Source organism: Triticum aestivum, chromosome 2B, assembly GCF_018294505.1.
Source record: "Triticum aestivum cultivar Chinese Spring chromosome 2B, IWGSC CS RefSeq v2.1, whole genome shotgun sequence".
NCBI lineage: Eukaryota > Viridiplantae > Streptophyta > Magnoliopsida > Poales > Poaceae > Triticum > Triticum aestivum.
In genome coordinates this window covers 788,099,546-788,121,414 of record NC_057798.1, presented here as the reverse complement: position 1 = coordinate 788,121,414, position 21,869 = coordinate 788,099,546, and the positions used below count along the sequence as shown (strand labels likewise).

Here is a 21,869-nt window from a genome sequence, read left to right as displayed (position 1 = left end):
CAAAGCTACAATACTCTTTCCTTACAAATACAAGTGAGTGTTATTGTCTTGTGCATATTCGATTTCCCTTATTACTCGAGGTTATAGTAATGTAATTGATGAGTTATGCATGCATGCGTAGGTTCCCCTTTATTCTGCTAGAGATTAAGCTTGAGCAAGGACTAGTAACCGTCATAGACTACAAACGAAAAAATCCGGAGGAGTATGCGACCATGACTAAAATGCTCGAAAAGTAAGTTCAATCGATCATTATCGCACAATATCGGCAACTTTATTCATTTCCTGATATCATGTAATTGTTTTTTTTGTCTGGCAGGGTTTGGAAAAAGTTCACCGCACAAGCTCCGGGACTGCCGGCGCAACTGCGATTTGACCACCCGAAAGTAAGTACTAGCTACTAGCTAGTTCCGCGCATCTCCCATCGATTCTAGCTAGTTTCATCAATACCATTTAGCATGCTTGCTTATCAGTTTGATTGACCTCTATTTCTTGTAAAGTGGTTGTGGTAGGAACCCAGGAATGATTTGCGTGGATACTACATTTGCGAGTTCATCCACCACACCACCTGTGAGCGGGGCTACTCTAAACAACAATATGAAGTGCGTAAGCAATGATATTCATAATTTTATTTTATCACCGTCATTTGTGTTCAGCTTCATTCATATATATGTATTTGACCCCCTTCTTGAAATTAGATGTGGTAGACGCGGGATGAACTCCTACCACAAGATCGCATACGAGCAATTCAAGAGAATTGACGGGATTCTTTCTTGACCATGTCATCGACAAGCACGGAGAATACCATGTGGAAGTTCAGTTCAGATGTTAGGGGACATACACGATCTTATATTGTATATATATGAAACCCCTAAATTAACCCTACAAAACACGGAGAATACTCCTCTCTATTAGCTAGCTAACACAATATATGAAACCCCTAAATTAACCCTACAAAACCCCTAAAACCCTCCAACCCCCCCTCCCCTTTCAGGAAAAAAACCCAGCCCCTGAACTGCTGACGCGTGGAAGCCTTTTGGTCCCGGTTGGTGGCACCAACCGGGACAAAAGGTCCCCCTGCCTGGGCAAGCCGCTCCGGCACGTGGAGTCCTATCTGTCCCAGTTCCCGATCGAACCGAGACTAAAGGTAGAGGGCTTTAGTTATGATCCTTTAGTTCCGGTTCGGACGGGACAAATGGCCATCACGAACCGGTTCGAATGGCCCTTCTTCTACTAGTGTTATCCCACCACTGATAACATCATGTAGTCCCAACGTTTGTAGCAGCTCATGCACTTACTGGTATAACCAGAGGGGACGGGCGAAATGCAAAGAAGGTGCCAAGTGTGACTCAGTGTTATATTGTGTTCCCGACGGCTGCAACTATACACTGTGCGGAGATTTCAACTATCCGCCAATGGGTCCTATGAAGAAAGTGATATTGACCACCTAGGATGTGTAGTTTTAGCAAGCATATGGTGTGTAAGTCACAAGAGCATAAAACCCAATGACCGTGCATGCATCTTAGATCATACATGGTTTTTGTTAGTGGAATATGATTCCAAATAGTTGTGCCTTCCAAAGGTATCGCAACAAAGGATCCTTTATAAATTCATGTATTTCGCTTACTTTGTAAATGAGAATCGCCTTTTTTTTCTTCCGAGGGTCTCCAATAGTAAAAAGATTTCAGAGAGAGGGGACACGAGCAAGATGGGCCCAAATGGAAGCCCGAGGATAGTTTGGGCTGAAGCTGGGTTTTCAGTTGACGGGAAAAAATAGAGATGAAACAGTTGTTTAGTTTGGGCCGAGACTTCTCCGTCAGAAGGAATTGGAAGCAGTGGACGGGCGAGGTCGAGAGGGACGGGAGCTCCTAATCGGCGCTGTTTTCACCAGATCCAGAACTGGCGCCCGCAGCAGCTTAATTTTGGGCCGGCCCATTTAAAAGAGCTGGGCGCTCGCCTGCTCCTAGCCGCTCGACTCACGCTGCACAGTCGCCCGCTCGCTCTAGCGCTTGACTAGTTGACTGGTCGACCATTGATTTTTAAAAAATCATAAAAAACGGAAATTTCGATAATTCCAAAAGGTTCATGGAGTTTGAAAAAGTTCATTCAAATTTGAAAAGAGTTCATCAAATTTAAAAAAATCATCAAATTTCAAAAAGGTTTAGCCACTTTGAAAAAAGTTCATCATTTTTGAAAAAAGTTCATCGAATTTGGAAAAAGTTCATTATTTTTTAAAAATGTTCATAGAACTTGAGAAAAAGTTCATTGAATTTGAAAAAAAGTTCACCAAATTTGAAAAAAGTTCATCGTTTTTGAATAAAAGTTCATCATTTTTGAAAAAAGTTTATTGTTTTCGAAAAAAGTTCATGGAATTTGAGAAAAAGTTCATCATTTTTTAAACAAAAAATTTATGAAAGGAAAGAAAAGAAAACTCGAATAAAATCGTCCTCGAAAATGTGCAGCGAAACAGTGAAAACCCGATTTTAGGAAGCTTCTAGAAGCTTCCCAAAACCAGGGGGTCCCTGACTGAAGAGTGAAAGGAAAAAATACGCTTAGAAAGCACAAGTCCTTTGTTGGCCTAGTGGTTATGCTTGATGCCTCGAAGGAGCTGGGTGCGGGTTCGATCTCCGGCAGATGCATCATTTTTTTAACCATTTTATGAATGGTAGAGAAAAAACATAAATGGGCCGAGCCCAGCTACCTCGCCTGCAGGCGCCGGTTTGCAGAAACCGAAGAAACAGGCGCCTGCAGCGCTAAATAGGATATGCCGCGAGGGACGACCGAGCGAGCCCTAGGGTCCGCCGCCGGCGCCGGCCAGAACTCCCTTCCCCAGGCGTCTCTCCGTCGCCCCACAGACAGAAGCGACGGAGCTGGGTGCGGTAATGCTTGATGCCTCGAAGGAGCTGGGTGCGGGTTCCATATCCAGCATATGCATCATTTTATGAACGGTAGAGAAAAAACATAAATGGGCCGAGCCCAGCTACCTCGCCTGCAGGCGCCGGTTTGCAGAAACCGAAGAAACAGGCGCCTGCAGCGCTAAATAGGATATGCCGCGAGGGACGACCGAGCGAGCCCTAGGGTCCGCCGCCGGCGCCGGCCAGAACTCCCTTCCCCAGGCGTCTCTTCGTCGCCCCACAGACAGAAGCGACGGAGCTGGGTGCGGTTATGCTTGATGCCTCGAAGGAGCTGGGTGCGGGTTCGATATCCGGCAGATGCATCATTTTATGAACGGTAGAGAAAAAACATAAATGGGCCAAGCCCAGCTACCTCGCCTGCAGGTGCCGGTTTGCAGAAACCGAAGAAACCGGCGCCTGCAGCGCTAAATAGGATATGCCACGAGGGACGACGGAGCGAGCCCTAGGGTCCGCCGCCGGCGCCGGCCAGAACTCCCTTCCCCAGGCGTCTCTCCGTCGCCCCACAGACAGAAGCGACGGAGACGGGGTTGCTGTACGAGCTAGCGATCCTCCCAGCTCGACCGTTGTGTCAGCCGCCAAGGGGTTCCTCTGCTCTGCATCGCCGAATTCTGCACTCTGTAGATAACGAAATTATCCAGCAACCCAGCAGGTTAATTTTCCTCCAAACCCCATTCTCTTAGCATTTCTTCTTACTCTGTAGGTAACGCAGAAAAAGGGACTCCCAACTCTCAGGCGTGCCAATGAGGCAACCAGTACCTGAAATTCCTCGAATTAGCTGCCTCAGTCGGAGAACAAAAGACACATGCTCATAAGCCCATTGCCAGTCGTCTTGCACATGCTGGCTAACCGGAAAGGGCCGGTAAACTTCTCATCGAAGCATGGTTGTAATCTTGATTGTCCAACTGAACAAGAAAGTAGTATGTAGGAAGAATCAGGTTCCGCGATTATTTACGGGGTTCAGAAAAAGTGGAGGACTGTACAAGGGACGGCAAACATTTCCCCTGTTTCACTCTATTCGGGACAGAAGTTTTTTACCGATATGAGGAGTAACAAGTGGGACCTTTTTCCGTATTTTTAAACTTGAAATCAGGTGAGGCTGGCAGTATTTGCTTGATGTGTGTGGTTTTAATCTAAGGTACTCCTGGGGTGTATTCAGTTCAGTGAATGGCCTTGAACATTAACTACGACATCTAATGACCATTCGTTCATATTGGAACAGTTATTTCACCCGAAGTATCATTCGTGTTCCAGGCAGGCTAATGGCCCGTTTAGCCTTCTGGTTGCAGAAGCTACAGTGTGCTAAGAGCAAATCTAGCAGACCCCGCATCTCGCCCCGACCCAAAAAATAACCGCCAAAATGCGGGTCGGGGTGGAAAAACCTGCCCGATCAGACCCCGCATCCCGTCCCGGCAGCAAAAAAATTTGGGGGGCGCGGCAAAATCTCGGCCCCAACCCGCGTATTCGCGGGTTTCCCCCTCGCCGCTGCGGTGCCCAGCATATAATGCGACGACTGCACATAGACAGTGTTGCGGCTTACTTCGGCCATGCCGAAGCACCCTGGATGGGTGTTCTTCAAATGCGAAAACGACGGGTACGTGCACTTGCGTAGCTCATTTTGATAGCTCATTCTTTGGTTCAATTGCGGATCCTCATTCCGAACATGATCATTCTTTTGTGTAAGAAGATGGATGCTCATTTTGGTTTTGGGAAGGCCAATACATTGATTTATTGATAGAAAGAAAGTTAATAGATGTTGATGCACTCCTTAGTAGAATGGAAAATAATGATGCGGCTGCATGTGCAACTAGAGTGGAAGCAACATCTACTTTTTCCGAACCAAAGATGAAGAATGAAGAATGTAAGATCAAGAATCCGCAGATCAACAATGAGTGCACGGAGAAGATATTGCTTCAACTAGTGGGAGCATATGGAAGTTGGTAATCTTCTAAAATGCATACTTGTGGTTCTTGTTTTCTTTGGTTTTGCTATTCTACAAAGATTTGGTGTTGTTTTATGTATCCAATGTTGTTGAAAAAGTAAAGAAATGCATTATGTTGAATCAAATCAAGGTGCAAATTTAGATTTTCCGGGCCGGGAGGAGCTGCACCATATCAGACCCCGCAAAGCCGATGCTTTTTTATGGGTCCGTTATGCGGGTTCTGCATCCGCGGCCGTGCGCGCCGGCCCGCAAAGGCGTTTTCCCGCGAACTGCAAACACGTTTTGCCGGTCGGATGGATGTAGGGTCTACTAGAGTTGCTCTAAAAGGTGTTGTTGTAGGCCTGGTACGCACCACTTATCTCCCTGTTCTTGGATCGAGCTTTCCTTTGGCCCTCCGTTATGTGGTCCACAGTGAAATCTCTACAAAGACTATATTTTGGAACGTAGGGAGTATTAGATTCTTGCATTTTTCTTCTTCTCATAACTGCTTTCCTTGTCATGTGCTCGGACAAGCTTAAAATGTACAAGGCGGGAATCATGATTGTTTGGTTCCTTGGTTTCAGCTTATTCACAGTACGAGTCTGGTTAAGTTGAGCTAGTCTGGTAACCAAAGCAACATTGACAACCAAGAGAATTCAGTTATTTTAACAATTTCGAAATTGAGACAACATTGATAAATGTGTAAAAGATATATACATAAATTAACCAGTCTGTTTATTCCATCCAAGTGCTAAACTAGCGCACCTGGTACAATCAATAGATGTGTCGCTGTGTATCCAGAACACACCGGATAGCTAAGTTAGCAAGGATCCTATACTTGGTCCACAGGCTAATGCAATTTTTTTTTTGAAAAGGAGGTCAACCCCGGCCTCTGCATCGGATAGATGCATGCAGCCACACAGGCTAATGCAATACCTGTATGAACAATAACAAGAACAAAAGCAGCCAACTTTGCCTGTGAATTATACAGATGAACAGAAAGCAACGTCCAAGAGAAGAACAAGTCTAAATTGCCGCGAATTACAGCTTTATTACACAGTAATAATGCTTGCTTAACAACCACAAGTCTTAAACTGCCGAGGACGCCCAGCTAGGTCTACAGCACAAGAAGCAAATAACACCATAACGGTGTGGGTAGGGATAACCAGTTGGCGAAGCCAAATTGCGAATAGTTCAGAAGAAAAAACTGCACAAACAACACATATGAAAGAGGTAATGAACCAAGCCAGACCAGCTTCCAGCAAGCAGAATGGCAGAACAGAGTGATCACTCGTATAACACTGCAATCTTGATCTGATCTGTTTCTGAGCGGCTCCTGTTCACTTTCTTTAGTTGCTCCGCTGCACGGACCAATGCACAGTTACCTTTCTTACCTTCAATTACCACCTCTTTAAGACTTGCCAAATGCTTCATGCCTTTGACTCTCTTGGTTTGTCTTCGCAGAAATCTCACGTGGAGTTTCTCGAGCTTTGTCATTGAACTTCTTTGAAATATGAGAACTCCCATACCTTCCAGATCGAAGTTCAAGTACATGTCCTTGAGCGCCGGAAAGCTGTGGGAAGCTTTTACAACCAGTGCTCTTTCTGTGTAGACGTACGCCTCCAAGTTCAAGTACTTCAGCTTGGGCAGCTTACATATTGGGTTGAAAAGTTTGTCATCACCAAAGTATGTCCAAGCAATGGAAAGCTCAACGAGATCATTCAGTGACCCAACCCAATCAGGCAATTTGTCAATGTGGGAGCCGATCCTAAGATACTGGAGGAACCGCGGCGGTGACTTGACATCATGTAAAAAGTTCAATGATTTCTCTTGATGACCACGGTTACTGATGTCAGAGATGTTGAGCCACCTGAGGGAATATAACTTGCTCAGGGACTCTGCCAGCATTTGGTTAGCATCCTCATTAGGAGGATCGCTGAGGACGGCCATACGTAACTCTCTCAACTGTTGTAGTTGACCGAGCTCTTTGGCAGCATTAGAATCACAACCAAACACTATTTCATTCACCGTCCGTAGTGCCTTCATCCTACGCAGGCCCCTGCGGGCAGTCCAACACTTCGTGAAAATGTTAACCTTGTTGTTGATTAGCAGGTGTTCCAGTTTTTGTAGCATTGACACAGTCTCTGGTAGATCTTCAAGGTACGTCTGACGTACATCAAGTGTCTCCAGATTCGCTAGCTCACCGACTTCTGGAGGCATCCTATTGATACTTGTACCTTTCAAGCTCAAAAACCTTAGTAAGTACATCCGGCAAACTTGTTTCAAATGCTTTGTTTCTATGCCCGTGCAGTCTTCCAGGTCAAGTACCCTAAGCAGGGTGAACTCGCCCAGCCGATCAAGCAACTTTGTGTGATCTTCGTGCCGAAACATGCTCAGTGATCGGACATGATCCATCTTCATCTCCTCGATGCTATTCATCCTACTATCCCACGCTGCAGTTGTGTTCCATGGAGAATCCTCTGCCTCTTCTCCGCCGTGGATGGATAGGCGGCGAATCCTATCATACGACATCCCTTCATGCGGACCACCTACCAGGCTAACAAAGTTACACTCCAAGGATTTTGACACGAGGACCTCGAGCATCATGTCGTGTACCCGACACATGTCCACCCTCCCATCGTAGAAGGTGACTACTTCACCGGACCGATCAATCATGCTTCTGCTCACCAACTCCTTGTAGTATGCTTCTGCAACCTCCATCAAGGTCAAACCCCGGACCTCAGCAACTAATCCTTCAGCGACCCATCTTTTCAGGAGACGATCCTTAGCAATGGCATAATCCTCTGGGAAAATACTGAGGTACATCATGCAGACCTTGAGGTAATGATGTAGGTGGTTATAGCTGAGAGTAACTATGTCTCTCATCCCTTCAAGGGTATGGTGGCTTTCCATGTGAGACCCAATCGATTTGCGAATTCTTTCCCACATATCTTGGCCCTCGGACTGTTTATGGCTTGCCAAGAGGCCGGCAATGCTAATAATGGCCATTGGCAGCCCACCGCATTTTTTCAAAATTTTGTCCATTTCAGGTTTCAGGCCCTCGGGGCAAGAGGCATCCATTGGACCAAATACTCTGCTGAGGAACAACTTCTTAGAGTCTTCCAAATTGAGGGGCTCCATCAAATAAATGCAGTCTTCATCAACACTTCTAGCTTCACTACATGATGTGGCCACGGTCTCTAACCGAGTGGTCACAATGATTCTGCTTCCCTTGTTGTTCTCTGGCAACTTGGATTTGATTGCATCCCATGTTGGAATTGTCCATACATCATCGATCACAATGAGGTACCTAGTTTTGCAAACAGAATTCCTTATTAATTAGGACGCATGAAAAGCAATATCTACCTTCATTATGACTATATCTTGCTTAATGACAGAAACATGGTAGCTTAAGGGCATCTACAAAGATGTGATATCGATTTTGTTTTCAAGAAATAAGATAATGGGTGTTAAAACATTTTTGTTTTCTACCGTAGTAATTACACAGCTGCATAACATTATTAAGATGCTCCTTTTTCTCAACTAGTACAGCGAGTACAACCACTTGTATTTAGCACATATTAATTAGACTACATAGTTTCATAATACAAAATTGCACCATATTACAATGATACTTCATCCAGCACCAATACCTTGTTGTCTCTTCTATATTTTAGATGAATTGAGATGGAGAACAAATGCTGCATATATTTCTGGATAGGTCAAAGATAAAACTTTAGTCATCGGATGATCTTTGGAAGTGAATAATGATTCTTCTTTCCATTGAGAATGTATTTTTTTCATGTGATTGCCAAGCTGAAACCCAAAACTCGTTTTAAAACATAGGAAGGAAAACTATTTAGAAATATAAAATTAAAAATTTGCTTTCTACACTCCAAAAGCATTACCTAAAATCTTTTATAAATCAAACAAATACAGTGCTATACTAAATCGCAAATTCTTTGTACATTTTTCACTTTTCTATAGTTTGTTAGGAGAAATAATCTCAAGTCACTACTAATCGATGTGTGTCTTTTGGTCGTGCACCAAGTCCACCAAACAGAACATATTTCTATTGTACACAAGGGGGATGTCGGTGAGTAAGGATACCTAGTCCAAGGAGGGTACCCTATGGGAGTCCGTAGACCGAATCATCCGAAAGAGAACTCTTGAGTCACGCACCTTCTGTACCCAAGTAGGCACTCAGAGGATAAGGAAGGGTATGCTATGTCGGGATCTGGCTATTATAGGATATGTGTTCTCCATATTAATACCGGAATCAGTGATCATACCGTATCCCCCGAAGATAGCTACCACAACTGGCATCCATCTACCTATATGAGAGACATATGGACCTCCGCCGTAGGATCATCAACTTCAGAGGCAACCTACGTTTAAGCTAGCTCTTCATAAATTACATCTACACCATTGTAATGTACTCATTGATCTATAAACCCCAGTAGGGAGGACGTAGGTCTAGAAACCACCCAGTGGCCTGAATTTGGGTAAACCCACCACATCACTTTTATCATCATTGAGATTCCTTCGAGCACCACACATCCCTCTGCTATCTTCCATGGTTCGGGGTTAATCATGGGATTGTTGGTGTATTAATCACCAATGTTTCACGATCACCGTGGTGCCTGAGCTTATAGCATCGATGACAATGACTATGACTTCCCCGACGCTTCCCTCCATCGTTTGCCTAGAGCAGGGCTTCTAATTCGACTTGAACCCTGCTGCAGAAAATGACATGCAACAGCTCCCCGAGGGCCTTGCCATCCTTGATTTGGGGAAGAGTATTAACCTTGTATCCCCTATTGAGCTCTTCTATGACCCAAATGAACCTTTCTCCGGCAAGGCCTTTGTACCAAAAATGGTCAAAGCTAGAAAAAAGGGGGGAGAGTGGCAAGAAGAACTTGACGCAGTTGCTAAGTAAGCAACGCCGTCGAACACACATTCCACGACGTGTGGAGGCGGCGGTTGCGCCACCAAGGTTGAGTTTTCCAAGCAGCTGAACGATGAAGCCTTCGACGATGTTGTGATGAAAATGATCTAGACTTGAAGGAGAGTGCGAGGAGGCTTGCCCTCGCTAGGGTTCATATAGATAAAAAAATCAGTGAAAGCGCTTGGAATCTGGCGGAGGAAACTTCTTCCGCCCCGTCGGGCCTAACCTATTCATTTTCCAGGTTGCCCGCCCTTGACGATTGGAAAGGATGCTGATGCAGGGGTCGTGGTTATTTAGGAGTTGGTCGGTGTTGTTAAGTCCATATGATGACTTTAGTACTATGGAAGATGTGAGCATAGTGCATATGCCAGCTCAGCTATAATTCCAGCGGCTCCCTGATGGTTTTTCAAAAAGGATCTTGCCAAAAAAACTTCTAAGAAATGCAAGGAAAATTCTAGAGATGAGGTTGAATGAAAATTCATGTGGAGATTACGTTCGCGTCCTTCGTGATGGGTGGCAACCTAACAAAGTGGGTTAGCATAGTCCGTGGTAAAGGGTGACAAGTGTTCTTTGCTAGATGCAAGAAGTTGGCTCGATTCAGTAAAGTGTGTGTTCTGGTCGGCCAAGACTACAAAGATGGGTGCACGTGTTCACGAGGACAAGGGTCTCAAGTATGGTGACTGGTTATAGGTTGAACCTCCAAACAAAGCTAGAACTGATGGCGGTTCCTACTCGGCGAGCCATGGAAATCCGGATACTTAACAGAGGTGCATATGTGAGTAAGATTCCGGGTGCAAATAATGAAGTGGTAGATCATGTGACAACTCATACATCGCATAGTCCAAGGAAAATTGATGTGACAGATTATAGAGTGAAGACTGAATAAATCAGCTCATATCCAAGGTATAAATCTAGATTGGGTGTGAAATGTTTCACTCAACAAAGGGTATTGACTTTGATGAAATATCTTCTCCAGTGTTCAAGATGTCTTCAATCTGAATTGTGCTTGGCATGGCTGCTACCATGGACATGGAAATTGAGCAAGTTCATGTGATGTCAACATTCTTACATGGTTACACACACACACACACACACGCACGCACACACACACACACACACACACACACACACAAACATCATGTGTGTGTGTGTGTGTGTGTTTCCATGGTTGTGGTCGAGGAGCACTTAGCTTGCAAATTGAAGAAGTGTTTGCATGACTTGAAGTAAGCTCCTCGACAGTGGTACAAGAAGTTGGGGTCTTTTATGACCGAGCTTGATTCCCATAAAGCACAACCTAATCATTGTGTATTTATGGAGGGGTACGTCGAGGGTGGTTTTATTACTCTCTTGCTATATGTTCATGACATGTTGATTGTTGGAAATGACACAAAGATGATTGCTCTCCTTAAGAAGGCCGAGCAGCGAGTAAATCATTTGACGTGAATGATTCGGGACTAGCTAAGCAAATATTTGGCATGAAGATCAAGGGAGTTGTTCCCGCTCTCACATGGAAGATACAATGAGAAAGTACTTGAAAGGTTCAATACGAAGGATGCAAAACTTATGAACTCTCTGCTTGCAATGTATCACAGATTAACTGCTACAAAATGTCCTACAAGCAAGAAGGGGAAATAATAAATGAATAAAATACCAGACCAATTTGCAGTGGGCACTTTAATGTAGGCCATAATGTGAACTTGGTTTGATATTGCTAGTTGGAGTTGTTAGCCGGTTCGTGACAAAGCCATGTAAAACTTATAGCAAAGCAATGAAGTGAATTCTTGGGTATCTCAAAGGAACTTCTATGTCATGTTTATGCTTTGGAAGTAGTGATCCCACATTGCAAGGCTTTACAAATGCAGATTATGCTAGTGACATTGATTGTAGGAAGTCCACCTTTGGATACCCGATGACTTATGTAGAGGAGACTTGTCATGGCAATCAAGATTGCGGAAATATGTTTCTATGTCAACTAGAAAAATCTAAGTATATAGTTGCAGTTGATGGTTTGTATTGATGAAGAACTTCTTGCAAGAGCTTGATGTGAAGCAAGATAAGTATGTTCTATTTTGCGATGGTCAAAGTGCTATTCACCTTGCAAAAAATTCAAGTAATCACTCTCGATCCAAGTGCATTGATGTGAGGTACTATTGGACGCGAGATGTTGTGAACTCGAAGTTGCTATAACTTGAGAAGATCCATACCGACAAGAATGATTTTGATATGATGAACAATATATTGCAAGGTAGTGGGCATGGCTGTGCCCCTCTCATGAGTCAGAGGGGTAGAATTCTTGGGATATCCTACTGATGAGGGTTGTGGGGGTTATGGCCATTTGACGATTTTAGGCAACTCAAAACTATGCAAGAGCCAACTACCCATTAAGGTTATTACCTAGCGTCATTTTGAATTTTATATGGATGGGAAGGGGGGTGTCTAGCCTCCCCTCCAACAGCCACCAAGCAGAGGTAGGATTCTGAGTTTTAGCCTCCAGTCTATAAGAGAAGAGAAAAGCGAGAGAGAATGGGAAGGAGAGAAAGATTGAAGGTAGGATTTTTCCATCAAGCAAAGGGATCTAACCCCCATGGTCATGAAGTTCAGATCCACCACCTTGTCTCCTTCAGGTTGCGGTTCCGTTATCCTTTGGTGAAATTGTTCTAATCCCTAGCTGTAACCCAAAATCTTGTTCTTGCTAACCATGATGTAGAGATCTTGATGTATGATTGCATCTAGTGGTACCTACAGAAGAAATTTTATACCCACCATTTGATAATGGCGGAAGAAGATTTGGGTGGCTTCGTCCATAGTTGTTGTCCCAATTTGGGGGCTTTTCATGTTAAAAATCTGATGTCAATATGCTAATGTTAAGATAGGGGTGTTGCGAGAACTATTTCCACAATATATGTTGTTGCATATGATTTCTTCCATGGTGAGCAATGATCCTTAAATTATGACGTGAAGTGATGCTAGGATTAAGTTGTTTCCTTTGTAGTTTTAGACCATAAATATTTGATAATTCTCAATAAGGATTCTCGATGGTGTGGAACAATTGAAAAGATCGGTAACATTTAGGTTTATGTGGGCCATTCTGAGTTCGACTTTTCATTGATTACAATGGTTCTTCCCATAAATCCAAAATTCAGAATGCATTTGATTCAGAGTTTAATTCAATTTCATTCACCACCTCAATAATTGAAGTTTATTAGTACCACAGTAAACATCAATTTCAACATGAATTTATAAAATGGATTTCAAGAAGGAATACAATGATTCTTTGGTAAATTACGAGCTCATGATCCTCTTGGTAAACTACGAGCTCTTCCATATTAAACATCGGCTGTCATGACTTCTGCGGCCATGTGGTCGGCGAATGTTTCAGTGTCCTCGATGCGAGGTAAGGCCACATTCTTGAAGGATGACGTGAGTGTGGCGACCATTTTTGTGGTGGTGGCAATCGACATGCAGTCCAAGTACTCAAGAGAGGAGCGGAGGGCCGACGACTGATTTAGCCTTAAGGTGTGCCTCATCCTTGACCCACTCCGAGTACTCCCACCCCTCTCCCAGAACTCTCTCTCTCAGCATGTCCCTCTTTGATCTCATCAGGGAAAGTTCCACAAGGAGGGCGCGACTGTGACATGGTCGACATGGGTGGCGGTGACAGGGATGAGGGGACACATGGGACGGGGTTGCGGCAGGCGATTAGGGTGTGTGTGGCGAAGATGGGAATGGGGTTGGATAGGGTCTGGGTGGTGGCACCGGCGAAGGGGCCGATGGCCGATTGCGTATGATGGCTGCTACATATAAATGCCCCTAGCCTTAGATATGGAGTCTAGCCTCAAGTATGGAGGCTAGCGGGCTGGATATGGAGCGTGTTTCATAACTTAGGCAGGCCGAGGGACGGATGATGACTTCGCTAGAGCAGCCTTTTTTGGGGAAAAACTTCCAATCTATTCATTTTTAACCATGGCAGTTAACGAACAGAAGAAATAATAAAAATAGCAGACCACCTAGCGACGACATAGTGCCTTTCTGACCAAAATTATCATACTAAATGTCATTATGTTGATCGATCGATATGGGGACCATGCTAGAGTTGCTCCTCCAATGAATAAAGTTGTCGTTACAAACGTCATTTTTGTTACAAACCACAAAAGCTGTTACTTCCTCAAAGGAAATAATTTTAATAAATAAAAAAATAATTTTAATAAAACAATATAATATTGTCCAAGAAGTAAGAAGGCCTGCTAAAGGTATCTTTCACACATATGGTGCCTATGCACTTGCCTGGCACACCCTGTCTAGGGTGCACTATGGGGTCTGCTCGCACAAGTGCGGGGTGTTATTTTTGCTTAGTACTAGGTACGTGCCCGTGCGTTGCCACGGGGCCAAATACTTTTTATCTCAATAAATTTGCTTCACCGGGTCATGCAAGGTAAATAAATTAATATGATTAAGCGATGTATGGGAAGGTGCCGTAAAATATGGCATTAAAGCAGCATGCTTGGAAGGTGCAGTCTGTATGGTGTGGTGAAAAAACCGACTAGATGATGAAAAATTGGTGAAGAGACACGGTGAGGGCGGAGGGGGGACCGGTTAACAAAGAGTTTTGCCTTATAGGAAAAGAAACGACTACTTATTTTTGAGCTCTTTTATGGTACCCTGCAATGAATATGAGCCGTCTATTCTTGGAATGGAAGGGAGGTGATCGATCTCTACTGCTCAACTGGGCCACTACCATCGCAAGCAGTACCGGTGACATTGGATGTTCCGTGTGCAGCACTATACTTGCTGTGAGGGTAATTTCGGGAGACAGAAAAATTAGCCGGCCTCCCGACCAAGAGAACCCGTTCGTTCTCTTCCCCTTTTCCGCTCCGCCGCATGCATGCACCTGCTGGCTAGGATTCCGGCGGCCGCCTCGTCGCCTTTACACTGTCGAACGTGTTCGTCGACCGCAGCACGCACTCACGGCCCACATCGTCTTCCTTGACGAGGCTTCCTCTCCCTCCCGCCATGCTGGTGGACCGAGCGCTCAGTGGTACGGCACAGTTGAACGAGCTCGTGGACCGAGCAACCTCGCTACCCCGTTGGGCGCCGACTAGGAAAATGAGACGTAGTGTTTCAGAAGCTACCAATCGACGGACTCCACCGATCAACCAAAATACAGCATCACCATCGACCAGGGGGTTGAGTGATTAATCACCATACCAAAGCCCGAGAAGGTGGGAGACGTTGCAATCTGTACTATATTTTTCTTTTGGGAAGTGGCATGTACTGTACCGACTAGGACATGGACAAGTGAGGGCGATGCGTGTGCCCTTCTGGGAGGCGCGGCCAGAAGTGCGAGGAAGCGGCGGCTAGGTCGACGGGCGTTCAACGGTCCAGGTCAAGCACTCGCGGAGGGTTGTGGCGGGAGCGCGTTGGGAAACAGGGATGCGGCGGTGAGTCCAACGACGGCGGAGCCGGTCGGCCACGTCAAGTTGGCGGCGGCGCGCGGGTAGAGCAATGGCCGACGGCTCAACCAGGGCGAACAGAACGGCCGATTTCTGATTGGCTGGCGTAATCTTGGAAAATGGGAAAATGACTAGAACTACCCTTGCGAAATCAACTGCGGATGATTGTATACTGCTACCTCCCATCTTTAGCAGTTTACCGTCCGGGATGGTCCTCTCTCGCCGACGTGCTATTGTCACCGCTCCCCTAACGAAGCCGGCTGGGCCTTATCGATGACAGCCGGGAAGTATTTGTGCACATGCCCCTAAGAACCAATTTCCTGGTGCCGTAGTCGTCGCCGTTGAACCCTTGGATAGATTCAAGATCCGAAGCAACTGACACCAAATCTAGCCGGTCGCACACATAAAAGAGAAACGGTAACCTTTTGCCGTCCCAGGGAGGCAACATGATTTCACAGGAGCTCTGTTGACTACATTCATGGATGAGCTCAAGGATCAGAGGATCAGAACCCGGAAGACAAACTCAAAGAAGAAGTGTCATCACCTGCAAGGACTAAAATCTCTAACCTAAACTACTAGCTGGAGTGAAGGCATCGGACTTCCGCTCCCTGCAACCGGCCGCCGAAGCAGCAAACAGAGGGGAGACGAATCCACAAGCTCGCCGGTAAAGTCTGGAGGGGAGGGTTTGTCCTAGCCGCCGAGGGGAAGGGGAGAAAACGCTTGGAGAAAAAAGTCAAGAGGACTATCTTAGGTATCCTTCATATATTCATAGTGTCATGTCAGGAGGTAAGACAACAAATTCTCAGTAAATTTAGGAACCCATCACTCCCTCCCATGGTTTAAATATTCACATGCATGCAGTGAAAGATAATCACACTCTTAACTATTTTCTCCCTCAGGACTCACTCAAATTTCTCTAATTTGCATGTGCCCTCCAGACACTAATTAACCCGGTAAACGCGAAGACAAGCTGACTTTCAACAGACATTAATTTTTGGCAAATTTTAACATGGTCTCTCTTACGCCCCCGCCCCCCCCCCCCCCCTCTTTTTCGATAGAGTCAATTACACGGATGGTGCTAGAAGTTGGCGTAAACGGTTACTTTAGTGTTAGAACTTGCGGCATACATTGAACTGGTGCAAAAACTTGGCTCGGACGTGCAAATACAGTGCTAATCATATTTCTATACACCGATGACACTGACGGGTCATGCCAACATGGTATCAGGCCCACTGTCAGTGACCCCATGGTGGAGTTGTCGTGTGTGGCATGCTCCTTTTGCGATAAACCCCTTTGATTTTTATTTTTCAATTTTTTACGGAAAGGCCCCTGTAGGTGTAAACTAATTGTATGTGTGGCTTCGGGTGGGTTTCATCTGTGAGCCAACATCACAAAATTTATCAGAATTTTAAAAACAGGTCGCCCAGCATTCTAACTGGAGACATCAGGATAACCCACGTGCCTAGCTAGCCAACAAACTCACATAACAATTCATGTCCTATTAGGATAGTGACCATTTATATCTTTTAGCTAAATGATATGAACTCCAGAATTTTATTCAAAAAAAAGATAGGGCAGAGGGGTTTCAACCTAGCGACCTGATAGATACCATACCAGCACGAAGAACTACCAATACAACCACTGTCTCGGCTTAGCTAGAATGGATTTTTAGCATCTATGTCTACGACAGATCGCCCGCTGGACAAAACCAGACTACAGTTCGAGCGACGGATTTTAAACGTATTATTTTTTATTTTCATTTTTCCAAATTTGTAAAGAATATGTAAACTATGATTACAATTATAGTTGTAAATATGTTTTTATTTGAGAATCCATAGGCTGCTAGCACACTAGGCTCATATTTTTTCCATACATATAGTTATATTTGTTTTAAATACATTTTTTTATAAAACACATAGACTTTATTAAAATGCATGAACAGTTTGAAAACACCATAAAAAGTTAAAGCATGAACACTATTATATAAAATAATTATTAAAACCTTTTTATTTTCGAACTTATATGATCAATTTTTCTAAATATATCTTCTAAAATTAATTTAAATGCACACACTTATTAAAATTATACAAATAATTCATAATTTAATTTGATGGATTTTCTAAATTAATACGTGAATAATTTTAGTATATTTTATTGTATATTATTTATATTGTAATTTATATTTAAGAAAATCAAAAATGAAAGAAACTAACAGAAATTGCAGCCCACGGGCAGGTTCTGCTATAGACAAAAAAACTACAACAATTCTACATAGGCATGAGATTCCATAAGTTGGAGTGCCACGCCTTCCTTCTTTTACACGGGTCGCTGGTTATAAACCCGTAACTGGATTGAAATTCTTAATTTATGTTATTTAGTGTGAAGATATAAACCTCACATATGCTTGTGTGTAATCAACTCAACTCTAGGCTGGGTGCTAGCCATGCGTGCGTGGTTGACAGAGGTCTATACGTGACAGGGGCCTTTTAGGACAAAAAACAAAATAAAATAAAAATACAGTTGTTTCTTGAAAAAAGGGGAAAAACAGGCGTTTCTTGAAAGAAAAAAAAAGGCCACAGGCCCATCTTCACCATACAGTCACTGACATCATATGTTGTCATGCCCCGTCAGCATCATCGGTGTATACAAACGCGATTAGCACCGTATTTACACGTCAAGTCAAGTTTTTGCACCACTTCAATGTATGCCGCAAGTTCTAGTACTAAAGTGACCGTTTACGCCAAGTTTTAGCACCACCGGTGTAATTGACTCTTTTATATATGAGGTAAGAAGGTAACTCGAACTCGGGTGGGCTGGCAGCAACCCCAGCTGCCTAGCCAATGGGTCGATGCCCCGTCCTCGCTCAGATCTATTTTATACTCTTACCTCTCATGTGAAAGGAGGAGGTAAGAGGGATCATGTTAAAATTGCTCTTAATTTTTCTCTCGATACCTGTAATTTACATTTATGGCCTTGTACAAGTAAATGAATGGAGTATCATTTATAGTCAGATTAGGGTGCTTTATTCTATATGCCGTTATATCTAGACCCCACCAAATGAGAGTGGCTAACATTTCGTTCCATCTGAAAACTTTTCGAGACCAATCTTAACAGACTCAGACTGATAGATTCAAATGAAAAAGAATACATAGAAACTAATAAATATATAGAGATATACTGTACGTCCTATATATGAGATAGTTTGTGCGTAGTGTTTTATACTTACCTCATGTCCTCGAGAACCTCCTTGAGCTTGTCGGTAAGCTTGTCTACACGCATGCTGTCGATGTCATCGTCCGGTGGATCTTGTTCATCGTCGTCGTCGTCGATGCCTATCTTTCGTGGCTTCGATTTGAAGAAGTATGCGCTTCAGTAATCCCTCCAAATCTTTCGTGTCGCGGAACGCCTGGGACACAGACACTTGAGCTTGGCCTTGGAAGTCGGCCTCCAACTGCCGGCACACCTCCATCGCCAGCGTAGTCTTCCCGAGCCCGCCGAATCCCACGACGGAGAAAACCTTGAGCGTCATGTCATTGTCAGTCACCGCCTTCACCTTGGCGGCCAGTCTGGTAGACTTCTCTGTGATGCCGACTAGATGGTGTTGGAAATATGAGCAATTTACCGAATGATTTTATTAACAGAAATACTAGATAAAGCATGACTAAAATAGCAAAAATATAAAGCAAGTCATGCAGTTTGACAGAGATAAAGTAAACAGCGTCTGCATATATGAACTTGAGCTAAACACATCTAGAACAGACACTAGATGAAGTTGCTTATACGAAATAGAACCTAACATACGTAGGGCAGAAACTAGAGCCAAGAACTGTAGCAGGACTTCTAACAGAAAGGAGATGAACATGTACGGCACAGCAGCAGCAGAAGCGCTGGACTTGGGATTGGTGTCCTTGCCTGCCATGTCGTCGAGGAGGTCGTGGACGTCGGGGAAGAAGTCATCGTCGGGGAAGTAGTCGTCGGCGACCGGATCGTTCGTGATGAAGCAACCAGTAGTCGCGCTGAGCGCTCCCCAAAAACCTTATCACCCTTCTTCCGTACATGACTCAAAAGGTGCGGTCTCGGAGGCCTACTGTCCCGACCTGCGGTGCACGCTGCAAGCCGGGATGAGGAAGAATGTAGCAGCAGCGCAGTGCTCAGGAACTTGTGGCGAGAGGAGGAAGAAATTCTGGTGCGTCTCTCTGGGAGGAGCGACCTCCCTTTTATAGGCGCAAGAGAAGAAGGCGAGAGGCTGCGCTGGGAGCTGAAGAGAACGAGGGAGACGAAACGAACAGGCAGCAGGCGAAGAGGTGCGCCGTTCGTATTCAATCTCCACTACAGCAAAACGTTTCAGCTTTCGCGTGCCCTTTCGTATACCCGTAATGCGTGGCAAAAATTTACATCGGCTCATTCCCGCAACCCGCGTCATGGCGAGGCGGGCGGCGGAGGAGGAGCGCGTGTGGATATCCCTCTTGTTCTCATACTCATACAAGTGGGGAAGGAGCCTCCCTTATAAAAAGGTCCAACTCCCTCTAAACTAGCAAGGTGGGACTAAACTTTAATTCCACCTCTTGCCTTGCACGAATGGGCTGCGTGGGCCTCTAGGATTTATTAGGAATTTCTGAAACTGCTATTGGGCTAGGCCCAAATAGACAAAAATTCCAGCAGATGGTCAGGGTCGTTTGGCACCTGCCTGAGCGCATGGCCGAGCACAGGCGTGGAAGCGGAAGGAGAAGTAGAGCGGCTCAGCACCTCACGGCTGAGCCCGTAACGTTCCTGGCGCTCGCTGATCACGACAGCACGGGCGCGGAGTGCCTTGATCTCCAAAGCAAGCTGGCGGCGAGAAGAAAGCGTACCCAGCATGTGTTTCGACCATACGAGGAAGCGGTCTCTGGACCGGCACCGGATGCGGAAGATGTAGAGGTGCACGCAGTCCTCGGCGTCATAGGCGAGCTCGCGCACCTGCTTCATCCACACCCGGATGAAGTGGTCCACGGCGCCCTCTTCTGCTTCGGAGAGCATGCGGAGGATGGCTTTCATGGTTTCCAGCTCGTCGCTGAGCTCAGCCACCTGGGCACTCACGCCGCGGAGCTGCCGGTACTCCTTACCCACCAGCTGCCCGACGATGGACACAAGCTGGGCGGTCGTTCCTTCCATTCTCCCGCTCTCTTGATTATCGACTCTGTGGGGAGGGTGGATGGCTGGATAGGAGATGCAGAGTTTTGTGCTGCTCTTCGCGATCTCCAGATGCTTTATCATGACTGAGAAGGTAGAAAAGAAAGAAAAGACGAGTCCTTGGCTGACAGAGCATTAGAGCAACTTCAATGGGGAGACCCATTTCGTTCGCTGGCGTCCGTTTGGATCAGCGCGGACACAAAAGTCGGCCCAATGCGCCGACTCAAATAGACGCGCGTCCGCTTGGCGGCTTGCGGACCCATTCCCAGCCCATTTTTGAGCCGGATTTGCGTTGGCATGGACCCGAGGCGGACGCGCGCGCCTTCTCCTCCCCGGGCCCGCTGGTCGGTGGCAGCCTTCACCATTTCCCTTCAATCCCCCCAAAAATCCTCCCGCCCGCGCCCGCTCCCGGCCCACCCACGCCATGGACGACGACCTCGACGCCGCCGGCCTCGCCTCCCTCGCCTCGTCCCGGCATACCGGCCGCCCCCTTCGGCAAAGGCAAGCCTCGCGCCCCCCGCAAGACCACCACGCCGAAGCCGAAGAAGGTGCTGACGCCCGAACATCGGGAAAGGAGTCGGCCAAGAGGAAGGACCGGGGGCACGCGGCGGGCGCGAGGGATTAGGGATGAAAATGAAGGGGAAACTTTTCGTTTTTCCGGAGGAAAAATAGAAATGAAGAGGAAATATCAAAATGGAAATGGAATTTTGCAAAACGGAAGTGGAAATGAAATTTTTATTGCGAAAACGGCCGGTGTAACATGCATGGAAACGGAACTTTCCATTTCTGTGAATATGAAATTTCTGTTTTTACTATAAACTTATAACTGCTTTGTAACCCAACCAGCAAAGAAAACACAATGACACAATTAGTAGAATGGATCTTAGGTCCAACTTCTACTACAACACATGTAATCAGCTTGACCCTATACGCAATTGTCCATTACTACTACAATACTATGCTAAGCTGTTAACATAATGATATTATCTTATAGCCATGTTAACAACTCATTAAATTTGTTTGCTTTTGTGTGTATTTCTCTATGATTCAAGGTGTTTTTAAGTTCCGATCAACGCCTTCCATTCTCCCGCTCTCTTGATTATCGACTCTGTGGGGAGGGTGGATGGCTGGATCGGAGATGCAGAGTTTTGTGCTACTCTTCGCGATTTGCAGATGCTTTATCAAGACTGAGAAGATAGAAAAGAAAGAAAAGACGAGTCCTTGGCTAACAGAGCATTAGAGCAACTCCAATGGGGCGCCCCATTTCGTCCGCTGGCGTCCGTTTGGATCAACGCGGACACAAAAGTCGGCCCAACGCGCCGACCTAAACGGACGCGTGTCCGTTTGGCGTCCGCTTGACGACCCATTCCCGTCCCATTTTTGAGCGGATTTGCATCGGTGCGGACACGAGGTCGACGCGCGCGCGCCTTCTCCTTCCTCGGGCCCGCTAGTCGGTGGCAGCCGCCACCATT

The 21,869-nt window shown here is 45.5% G+C and overlaps 1 pseudogene; it reads right to left on the bottom strand.

Annotated features, from left to right (window-relative positions):
• Positions 1–6,117: 6,117 nt before the first annotated feature.
• LOC123039674 (disease resistance protein Pik-2-like) lies at positions 6,118–20,379 on the bottom strand (annotated as a pseudogene).
• Positions 20,380–21,869: the final 1,490 nt, after the last annotated feature.